At 42.8% G+C, this 12,183-nt stretch overlaps 1 protein-coding gene and 1 pseudogene across 3 annotated transcripts in view; both read right to left on the bottom strand.

Annotated features, from left to right (window-relative positions):
• ARHGEF28 (Rho guanine nucleotide exchange factor 28) overlaps positions 1-12,183 on the bottom strand; it is a 283,144-nt gene that overhangs the window by 249,102 nt on the left and 21,859 nt on the right. The gene's annotated exons all lie outside the window — the stretch shown is intronic.
• LOC150008520 (large ribosomal subunit protein eL29 pseudogene) lies at positions 3,039-3,509 on the bottom strand (annotated as a pseudogene).

Here is a 12,183-nt window from a genome sequence, read left to right as displayed (position 1 = left end):
GATTTTACATCAGTATTCAAACAACCTTTTACTTTGTCCCATTCCTGGCTCAGAACGTGCCAACGACCAGATGAACACACTATCGGGAGGTGAAATCTTTCCCCAACCAAAAAAGGATATGCTCCAATTACTGTGAACGCTGGGTTTTCATATACCTCAACTTTTCATCTCAGAAAAAGAAAAGTAAATGGTGGCTAGAAAAGTGTCAGACACATAAAGAGTACAAACAAGCTACAAGCTAAAAATGACTCCATGATTAACCTGAATCCGGACCAAAAAATGATGAGCTCATCCCCACCCTGTTTCCCGAGTAGGCCAGCATACCCACCCAGCTGTGGACACCTGAGGCAAGGAAAGTCTGATGACTCGCCCAAGGTCAGCAAGTTCTAATCCCTAATGACTCACGGTAAATTCCAGCTTTTCAGTTGTGTTGACTGCACACTGACACTAATCTCCCAACTGGTCTCCCTGCTTTCAGTCCAGCTCCCTCCAGTCCAGGGGGCCCATGACCAAAAGATTCAACTCCTTAAAACACTGCTCTGGGGGTGTAGCCCTCTTCACTTCCTCTAAATCCCTGCCTAGAGAGGAAAGGCTACATTTGTGTACCTGCCATTCAAGGCTGCAGTGTGAGAGCCCCTCCCACTGCCTCATACAGCTCTTCCTTTCTCCTCTAGAGCAGACATTTATAGATTCTGGTTATCTGGCCTCCTTTTTTTTTTTCCTTTTACACCTAGATCTTCTGCTCTGGGAAACCACCTCCTCCACCCCTGGACAAGAAGTAGAATCCCACTGTCCTTGCAGAAACCAATGGGAATTCATCATCCCTCTCCCTGCCCCAGTGCAGTCAGGGAGGAGACATGGCTAGGCTGCTTAAGGAGGGGTCCATTCTTCCACAGTTAATGACATGGGGGCAGTCAGGGTCCTATCTAGGCATCAGTCTGGTTTTGTTATGGGCACCCAAGAACTCAGGCTGAAGCACTCTCCATTTATTTCACACAACTGCCCTTCACAAACCAACCATTCTACACAGAGTGGACTATTCAGTATCCCCGCCCCCCACCCACCCCCAAACACTGTATGTGCATGCTCCCCTGCCTTCTGCCTGGAAGCAAGCACAGCGCAGGAACGCCACCCCCAGTCCTGGATACAGTCTTGAAGGCATGAATACAAGTTAATTAAACGAAAGAGAAGGACACAGGGGTGCATTCCAGCATAAGCACTGAGGACACAGAACACAAACTATGTGTAGGATTTGAGGTTCCTTCTCTAGAGCTGTATGGAAGACAAAGGGGACTAGAGACACAACCAGAGTTCCACTCACTTGGCACTTTATGATTTGAGTCTCTATCTGAAGGTGAAATTGTGGCTTAGAAGAAGTACAAGTATAAATCCCCAAAAGCCTGAAAGAGATCAAAATTCTACATTTTTCCTAATTAGCTTTTTGACATTCCTAATATTTACTCTTAATATACACAATTCACCTTCATAAAATACAGTGTAATATTAAGCCAAGACACCTGCTTCAGTTAAACTCATTCCAAAATAATTTAGTGTTGTGCATATAAGCACCTGGAAAATCAACCCTATCGCCTTCCTGAGCAAAGCAGGAAATAAAAGTAGCTGCAACATGTCCAAGTGTCAAGATACTGGAAAAAAACAAGGCAGAAAAGAGGTATGCACACCTGGGTGAGGGCTCCCAATCTGCCACTAACTGGATGAGCGACTCTGGGCAAGATACTTAACCTCTTCGAACCTGAATGTCCACACCTGTAAAATGTAGCTGCAAGACTGTTAGGGTGAGAGACTCAGATGCACGTGAAGCACCTGCTATACATCAGCTACACACCATCACCATCCTTTTCTTCCCTAGAAAGAGTTCCCCCAACAAAGGCCTAAGTTTCTGGAAGACACGTCCTTTGCACCCTGACACACCACTGGAAGACCAGTGGCCCAAGAGTGAGAAGATCTGCCATTCCCTAACCACGCGAACTGTGAAATGAAAGGTCACCCCCATACTTGAGAATTCCATTTTCCTATCTGGAGAATGGGGACAGTGATTGGTGCCTGCTCTGGGACATGTAGAAATTCAATGAGATCCATGGAAACTTTTAAGGATACCAGATATCTGAAATATTATTATTATCAAGTACTTGTGTACTTACTTATAAGTGACCTTCTCAAAGAGATTTCTGACACCACCTTTGAATTTCCAGTTCAACCACTTTACTCATGCCACTCACGAACCTACAGACTCTTTATGGCTTATTATGCCTCTTTGGAATTGTTTGCCTTACAACTCTCTTTATTGGGGCCCCACCCTACCTGGCTAATTCTATTTCCTTCTGCTCCCCCAGATTTGCACACTATCCTTCTTATTGTCCACACTCAGTCCCACCTCTGCATTTTTACTTATACTGGCTCTTCTGCCTAAAGCACCCATGGCTCACCCCCTCTATCTACCTAAATGGTAGCTAATGAGTAAATCCTAAAACACCCAACTCATGTTACTTGCTCCATCACATCTTTGATTACTCCAGCAATCAGGATTCTCTCTCCTAGTTCTGAACTCCTAACAAGACTTCCAGTTCATATGATTTTTACTAAATTCCAACTCTTCCTTTCTGATGTTATCTCTTCGACTAGATCATTAGCTTCTTGAGAAGTTCGTAACCTTTTTATACCCACTGCTCATTCCCTAAAACTTCAGAAGAGTTAGTGTAACGAAGAAGAAAAGCATGGACTGGAGCGTCTCAAACCTTTTTGTGCACTGGAACTTCTACCCGCATTTTACTTCCGTAAACCTTTCACAAGCACCTATCCTGTGCTTGATGTCAAAGGAACCAATGTGAGTATAGCAACTTCCCAGGTCTCACAGGCTCAAGTGCAAGCAGGACAATGACAACAGAGCATAGGAAGCTGGTCTCAGGACGGTTGTAATACCTGATTCCAAATCCAGCTTCTGTTTTTTGACAGCTACTGCAGGAGGACACCAGCCCCATGCTGACAGCAGCCCAGGGATCCCACCAGTCCTTCTGTTCTCACATGGCAGACAGAGGCCTCACTCCAGAGCCTTCGTGGGGGGCCTCAGTACCTCTGGGAGCCTGAGCTGGAGCTACAGTCACAGCCAGGGGCTTGGTTTGAGCCTTGACCTTGGACTTTGGCCAGCAGAGCTTGAGACCCTTGGTGACTTGGGCATGAGCACATTTCCCGTGTTTGGGGTGAGTGACGTAGGCAAGTCAACTGAGTCTGTGGCTGCCGCCCTCTGGGATCTAGGGCTTGGCTTCCTTGGGCTTTACGAGGGCTTTGATTGCCTCGGCACACAAACTCATGGCATTGGCATTGTTGGCTTGCATCTTCTTGTTGTGCTTCTTGGAAAATTGCGTGTTCCTCAGGAAATTGGAGTCTACCCCCTTAAGAGGTCCATATCTTTGTGATCAGGGTTTCTTGACACAGTTTCTGTGCCATTTCGGGGACTGGGTATGCAGGATGTAGTTCTTGGACTTGGCCATCTCTGCACCACCCCTGCCTCACAGCCCCCACTTCCCACAACCGGGCCACCAGACTCCCTGTCCTCCCTGTCACTTGTGCCCTGCCGCTGTCCAAGAGTCGCATATGACTTTGAATGCTACACAGCCAGTACTCACTGAAGGTCCAACTCAGACTTTCAATTTACAATCATAGCACAAACTTAAAATTGCTTCTTCACTTGTAGAAATTGAACCATAGCTATAGACAATGATGCACTTCACACACTGAGATGGGCAAAAGGTTGGAAATAACCCAAAAGTCCCACAACGAGAATAGTACGATAGTAGAGAATTTTATGCAGTCACTAAAAATGATGATTTCTGAAGGATATTTAATAACAAAAACATACACAGTATAAAAAGTGAAAAATAAAGGATGCCTGTGTGTATGCTATGTGATCTCAATTATGTTACCATGAAGTAACAAACTGTCATTTGCTGCAGGTTTACTGTACCCTAGACCCTGTCTCCTAGCACTTCACACAGTCACAGCCATGACGATAGCTTGGGTGAGATCTTTAACATCCCCAGCTTCCCCCAAATGACAACCTAAGTAAAATTAAGTGTGTGTTTTCAAGACAAAAAGCCTCCTAGGGAAAGCTTTCTAGTTCAATGGCTTTCCCTCTATTCCTACTAGATACAAAAGCTGGAGTGGTCCTTTATCATATGTTAATCATTTTTTCTGCACAATAATACACAAAGTGCTACTTTTTCCCATTTTACGGATGAGAACACAGACTGACGGTCCATGGTCACCAGTTAAAAAAAAAAAAAAAACTGGCAGAGCTGAAAATCAAACCCACCCCTCTCTCATTCGGATCTCATCATCTGGACCATAAGGCCAAGAGCATTTTCCATCTCCTTCTAAGGCCCCCACACTCAGCAGACTGTCAAAGCCCCAACGTACATGAGCAGGCCGAGGCTGAGCTCCCATGACATCTTACCCCATTCAAGCTCTCATCTGAACTCTCCTGAACAGATTAGACCTAACTGTCTTGAGTATTTGTATTGCAAAAGTATTTGGGTCTCCCTGAGTTGTAGTGTTTCAGAGTGTCTATTAACTCCTCCATGCACTAATTATTAAGTAACCTTGATGCAGACAAGGTTTTCACTTGGGTAGATCCAGAACCCTATGCACAAGTATACAGGTAGTTTCCATCTTAGGTTATGAATGGGCCAGATTCAAAGGCTCATAAGTGCATTGCTTGCAGCTCCAGAACAATCGCACATGCCACGGGGGCTGGATATCCAGACCAGCCCACAAGATCTCTTTTATCTCGTATACCAACTTGTGGGTATTGCCCTAAGCATCATATTTACCCATGTTTTCATAAGACAATCCGAGTTCCCATCTAAAATTCCAAAAACATACTTCCACCTGCTACAACCTGGGGGTGAGATTAGACACTTCTCCCATCTGTAATCCATAAAAGTCGAGACAGCCCAACTCATGTGAGAAATGGGCCTGCAGAAGGGCTACAGGGGGTGGGGAGGGAGGAACTCTGAGGGCCCCCATTAGTGGTCTGTGACACCCCCCCTTTACTGCACAGGAACTCCAGAGCCCACACACAGGCTCCTCCCCTGCCGTTTTTACCTGCACTCCTTGGGCAGTTGAGGAACAGATATCCATCCCAGATTCTCCATGAGCCTGCTATGATTTCTGAAGAAGGAATACACTCCCTTCTTATATTTTCAGGCACTTTTTCTACCAGTAGCAAACAGAAACACATAATAAACATAACAAACAAAGGTTGGTTACAAAGTTCTAAAAGGTAGCGCTAAAACAATGTGACTAAATAAAATTCACTTGAAATGGAAAAGCAGGTTCCAGTACGCAGTCCTTGCTTTATTTTATTCACCAGAAATGTGCCCTCTGGCAGGTAATTTCACATCTCTGAGCTCCAGTTTCCTGATCAATAAAACAAGAACTACCTTATGGTTACAGCTCCTTAATCATAAAGGTTCAAAATGAAAGCTTCACCAATACTCATAATGTGAGTGCGATATTTCTGGCTTCTCCTTGCTCTAGCAACAAAGCATCCTTGTTCTAAAAACCTCACCCAAATCCCCCTCAATTTTTTCTATTCAAGGTCAGGTGTTTCGGAGCCCCTCTCACCCCATCCTCTCCATCCAACCCCACCACCACCACCACCAAAAACACATCAAACAGAAAGAAAAAAAGCCACATCAGTAATATTTAGGAGGCAGGACCATATAATGGTTAAAAGTCTTTGATTTATATTCAGATATGGGTGTCAACCCAGTTTAGCAACTTCTAAGCTTCTGACTCGAGGCATATCACTTAGTCTAAGCCTGTTTCCTCATCTATAAAATGAATATCATAATAATGTCTATTTCATAAAAATGAGTAACACACAAAGCCCTGAGCCAGAGCTTGGCACGCGCATGCACTATAATGTCATTACTGTGATGGTGGAAAAGATGGCTGCTATTATAAATGATATTTTCCTGACAGACGCCATTTCCTGATTGAAATGAGATTCTCCCCCAAAGAATGACTAGCCTGGAAAACTCATCAAGAGCTACTTCTAGGGTGGGGAGGAGATGCTTCTGTTTGCCGGGGTGAGGCGGTTGAGAGATGTGGTGAGGGACGCTATTAATAAAAAGTGAGGAGGAGACCCTGTCCTGTGCATTTACCGTTCCTCTCACTGCCCTCCATTCTGGAGGGAGAAGAGCGTGACATCCGAAGGGCCACCCAGGACAGGCATTCCTGCAGCCACCTGACTCTGAGAAATGCAAGACAGGCTTGTGTGAAGGAGGAACAGTCTGTAACATCCAGGATTTAACTTGTTTATGGAACAGTCAGTCCTCGTTTCATTTAATGAGAAGCTGCATTCATGTTTCATTTACTTCTAGGAATCATTAATAAGTTTTGCTGACTTGTTGACTTTTTCACATGGAAAATATTATCCTCTGCCTCTGTCTCCTAGTGGCAAATATTATTTATTATATTTCCTGGAAATGGTATATATTCCCCAAGAGCTGAACAGGTACTCTCAATGGAAGGGGTTCCATGCAAACAGCTCCATCCTGTTCTCTCACAATGCAGAGGCACCCTGGATAGAAGAGTCACTATTTCAATGAAAATTAATTTTCTGGACACTGAACATATTTTCCAAAATATAATTCATGAAAGCGGAGAACTTGCCATTATATCAGAATATGGATGTCAACATAAAAGCATCTCTGGATGTGATTTCATGGCAAATTTACCACAAATAAAAAATAAAATCAAAGTAAATTCACCCCAAGAACACTATAACTTGCAGTACACAAGAAAGATGATTACCCACATCAGTAAGAAGAATCATAAGCATTCATCTAGGAATAATGAAAACAGCTGAGGAATTAAATGAAATCCCATTCACTTTACTCATTCACTTAATAGATCAGGTAATTACAATTTGCCAAATACTAGACTAAGATCTGGAGAAAAAAAAACTCTTCACCCTTAAAATGCTCAGTTCGATGGGAATGACAGACTAACATAATTACATGCACATCATGTCATGGGCAACGCCAAGTGCTAGCATCACATAGAATGAGGGAGCAAAGACCAGGTAAGAAGAGATACGACAGAGACTGACCCCAGATACCCATTCGCCCCTTCATTTTAGTGGTAGGACCCTTCAACTTTATCTGGGCACATAGCCAGCCAGCTAAGACTCCACTGTCCGAGATGGTAACCATTAGCTACATGTGTCTATTGAACGCTTGAACTGTGGCTATTCATACATGGTAAAGTGATAATATTTTAGATATATTGGGTTAAATACGTTAAGAATACTGAGTTATTTTCACCTGTTTCTTTCATTTTTTAAGATGGTTATTAAAATTTTTAAATTACTGTATTTTTCGCTTCATAAGACGTACTTTCTTTCCCCCCAAAGTTGGGGGCGGGGATGTCTGTGCAACTTATGGAGCATATATTGCTTCACAGACTGTGATGTGTATTACCTGACCTGTCAGTGGTGGTGACAGCTGTTAAAAGAGGAAGCGCTGCACCCACGCAAAACCCCTGGGCAACGCTTAAATGTCCCACTTTACTGCTGAATCTCAGTGCGTTTGGTCAGTATGAAGATAGCAAAGAAAGTGATATCAGTGGTTATAAGCAACTTAGCTTCAAAAATTCTGACACTAGTGATGATGAGTTCTTGGGGTTCCCAGAAAACCAGAAGAGTACTAGAACCTTAAAGTCTCTCCTCATTTGTTAATGACTGATGATGGTTCTTAATACCGCTGTTGACTGCTGTTCACTTTACATGGTTGAAATATTATTCTGTTATATTTTATTAAATATTTTAGTACAACATTTGGTTCAGAATATTTTTTTTCTTGTTTTCCTCCTCTAAACCTAGGTGCATCTTATGGTCGGGTGCATCTTATAGTATGAAAAATACAGTACATTTGTGCCTCACATTTTATTAGTGCTGAGCTAAAAACTATTATCCAGCCTCCTCTGAAATTAAGTGTGGGCATATAATGAAGTTTTGGTTAAGGAGATGTGAACCGAAGCAATGTACACAGTGCCTGAGTCGGACTTTTCAAAGGACGGAAGGTGCTGTCCACAACCTCTTTTCCTGTTCTTACTGGCTGGATGCAGATGAATTGTGGTGAGCCAGCTGCAATTATGCCAATAAAGACAATGCCCTATGGATGGCAGAACAAGACAGAAGGAATGTGGTCCCCAGATAACCTCAGAATGAGCCACCTGACTCTGAAGCTTAGACTTTTACAGAAGAGAAATTCTTGTCTTATTTAAGCCTCTTTAGAGTAGCTTAACTACAGTCTAACTAATACAGATTGGTATAAGAAGTTTCCTAGGACAATCATAGAAAGAATTACAACCAGATCTCAAAAACAAGTAACACCCAGACCATCAGAAAATCGAGTTGTATGTAAGTTCAACAACCAAGGATTTAAAGAAGCCACATTTATCCAGATGGGGAGGAGGCGAGGAGATGGGGTGGAAAGGCATGTGATGCAGAGAAGAGGCAGCAGCAGTCGTAGAACAGTGGAATGGACAGTCCCACAATTACGTGTGGTAGATAAAAATCAGGAGGACACCCTGGGAACAAGCAATCCCAGCCCCAGGCCAGACCGCCCAGCCCAGGATTCTAGCACCAGGAAGATAAACCCCTATTACCTCTGGCTATAAAAACCAGGAGGGGGTGGGGCAGCAGAAGAAACTGATAGATTTTCATTGCATAAAGAGCTGGCACAGGCTTAGAACATATACAAAACCCATGGCAAGAGCTGGAAGAGTATCAATCACATACAGGGTGAGGTGACTGGAAGTGGTGCAAGTGCCAAGCAGGCCTCCAGAAGCCAGGCAGCAGCACTTCCCCCTCTCTAAGCACCCCCACCACAAACAGAGGCACAAAGTGGTGAAACAGGTAGCCGTGGACTAGCAATTATCTAAGGTTCCACCTCACACAATTTACAAGTACCTTTGCTACAGGTACCTTTGCTACATAGGCCACACTACTAACACAGGGAATCAAAGTAGCTCTACCTAATACACAGAAACAAACACAGGGAGGCTGCCAAATTGAGTAGACAAAGAAGTATGGCCAAAATAAAAGAATAAAATAAAACCCCCCAAAAAGAAGTAAATAAAATGGTGATAGCAAACCTATATGATGCAGAGTTCAAAACACTGGTGATAAGGATGCTCAGAAAACTCATTGAGTACAGCCACAAAATAAAGGAAGAAATGAAGGCTATGCTAAGTGATGACACAGAAAAATACACAGGGAACCAAGGGTGAAGGGAAGGAAACCAGGATTCAAATCAATGATTTGGAACAAAAAAAAAAAAAAAAGAAAGAAAGAAAGAAATTAACAGTCAACCAGAACAGAAAGAAGAAACAGTAATTCAAAAAGAACAAGAAGAGTCTTAGGAACCTCTGGGACAACTTTAAATGTACCAACATCCTAATTATAGGAGTGCCAGGAAGAGAAAAGGAAGAACAAGAAATTGAAAACTTATTTGAAAAAATAATGAAAAAAAAACTTCCCTAAATTGGAAAGAAAATACAAGACCAGGAAGCACAGAGAATCCCAAACAAGCTAGACCCAAAGAGGACCACACCAACACACATCATAATTAAAATGCCAAAGGTTCAAGATAAAGATAGAATCTTAAAAGCAGCAAGAGAAAAGCAGAGTTACTTACAAAGGGATTCCTATAAGACTATCAGCTGATTTCTCAAAAGAAACTTTGGAAGATGGAGGCATAGGTAGACACGCTTCACCACCCTCCACACCATAAGGAGGAATACAACTACCTCAAAACTAAAAGCAACCAGAAGTTGCAGAAAATTGAACTGCATGGAAGTCCAACAAAGATATAAAGAAGAAATACTTATCAAGACAGGTAGGAGGGGCAGAGCCGGGGCAGAAAGGATGCAGTGTGGGGGCGGTGGTAGCAATGGCAGTAGCAAGGCAGTGACTGTGGTTGGGAGGCAGAAAGAGCTGTCACACATAATGAAAGTCAGGAGGGACACGTGGGGAGCAATCCCAGCCCCAGATCAGCGATGCAGCTCACAGTTCCAGCATCAATGAAAATAAAGCCTCATTGTTTCTGACTGTGAAAACCAGTGGGGGTTGAAGAAGTAGAAGAAACTGCCAGTCTCTCAGTGAGCCCGCTTGTTTAGAGGGCCCCCGTGGTCCTAGATATCTGCAAACCCACCCACCCTGGGAACCACAACCAGGGCAACAGCTAGAGGGGTGCCAGTCACACACAGGAAGCAGGAGAAGTGCCTGGAAAAGGGTTGAGTGCTGGGAAAGCAGCATTGTTCCCTCTCAGAACCCTCCCCCACATACAGTGCCACAACGTTGTGAAACAGGTCACCCCACAATGACCAATACCTAATGCTCTGCCCCTTACAACATAACAGGCACCACAGCTCTACCCAAGACACAGAAGCAAACACAGGAGGCTGTGAAGTTGAGGAGACAGAGAAGTATGGCCCAAAAGAGGAGGAGATCAAGGTTCCAGTGGGAGAACTAAGCAACAAGGAGATAGCAAACCTAACAGACAAGGAGATAGCCAACCTAACAGATACAAGTTCAAAACACTGGCAATAATAATGCTCACAGACTTGACACACATGATTGAATATGGCAAATGCATAAGGAAAGAAGTGTAGGCTATATTAAGTGAAACTAAGGAAAATCCACATGAAACCAATGGTGAAGGAAAGAAGCTAGGGTTCAAATCAACAATTTAGAATATAAGAAAGAAACAGTCAACCAGTACAGAATGAAGAAACAAGAATTGAAAAAAAAAAAATGAGGAGAAGCTTAGGAACATCTGGGACAACTTTAAACATACCAACATCCGAATTATAGGGGTGCCAAAAGGAGAAGAGGAAGACTTGAACTGAAAACTTATGTGAAAAAAATAATGAAGGAAAACTTTCCTAATTTGCCAAAGGAAATAGACATACAAGTCCAGGAAGCACAGAGAGACCCAAACAAGCTAGACCCAAAGAGGACCACACTAAGACACATCTTAATTAAAATGCCAAAGTTTCAAGATAAAGACAGAATCTTAAAAGCAGCAAGAGAAAAGCAGAGAGTTACGTAGAAAGGGGTTTCTCTAAGACTATCAGCTGATTTCTCAAAAGAAACTTTGCAGGCAAGAAGGCACTGCCCAAAAGTATTCAAAGTGAGGAAAAACAAGGACCTACAACCAAGATTATTCTATCCCTCACAGCTATCATTTAGAATGGAAGGGCAGATAAAGTGCTTCCCAGACAAGGTGAAGCTAAAGGAGTTCATCATCACCAAGCCATTATTATATGAAATGTTAAAGGGACTTATTTAAGAAGAAGATCAAAACTATGAACATTAAAATGACAACAAACTCACAACTATCAACAACAGAATCTAGAAAATAAAAATAAAAACAAACTAAGCAAACAAGCAGAATAGGAACAGAATCATAGGTATGGGTATCATTTGGAGGGTTATCAGCAGGGAAGGGGTAGAAATGGGGAAGTGGTGCAGGTATTAAGAAGCATAATTAGTAGGTACAAAATAGACAGGGAGAAGTTAAGAATAGCATAGGAAAGCATGAAGCCAAAGAATTTACATGTGCGAACACGGACATGAACTATGGGGGGTGGAATTGCTGGAGGGAAGGGGGGTACTAGGCGGAGGGGAGCAAAGGGAAAAATAACTTGGGATAACTGTAACAGCATAATCAATAAAATATACTTATAAAAAAAAGGAACTGTGCAGGCAGGAAGGGACTGGCAAGAAGTATTCAAAGTGATGAAAAGCAAGAACCTACAACCCAGATTACTCTATCCAGCAAAGCTATCATTTAGAATGGAAGGGCAGATAAAGTGCTTCCCAGACAAGATGAAGCTTAAGGAGTTCATCATCACCAAGCCATCATTATATGAATTGTTAAAGGGACTTATTTATGAAAAAGAAGATCAAAACTATGAACATTAAAATAGCAATAAGTTCACAACTATCAACAACTGAATCTTAAAAACAAACTCAGGCAAACAACTAGAACAGGAACAGAATCATAGATATGGAGATCATATGGAGGGTCATCAGCTGGGAGGGGGAAGGGAGAGAACAGGGGAAAAGGTGTAGGGATCAAGAAGCATAAC

The sequence above is a fragment of the Furipterus horrens genome, unplaced genomic scaffold (genome assembly GCF_987537825.1).
Source record: "Furipterus horrens unplaced genomic scaffold, mFurHor1.1.pri manual_scaffold_5, whole genome shotgun sequence".
In the NCBI taxonomy this organism is placed as follows: domain Eukaryota; kingdom Metazoa; phylum Chordata; class Mammalia; order Chiroptera; family Furipteridae; genus Furipterus; species Furipterus horrens.
This window is presented reverse-complemented; position numbering and strand designations above follow the sequence as displayed.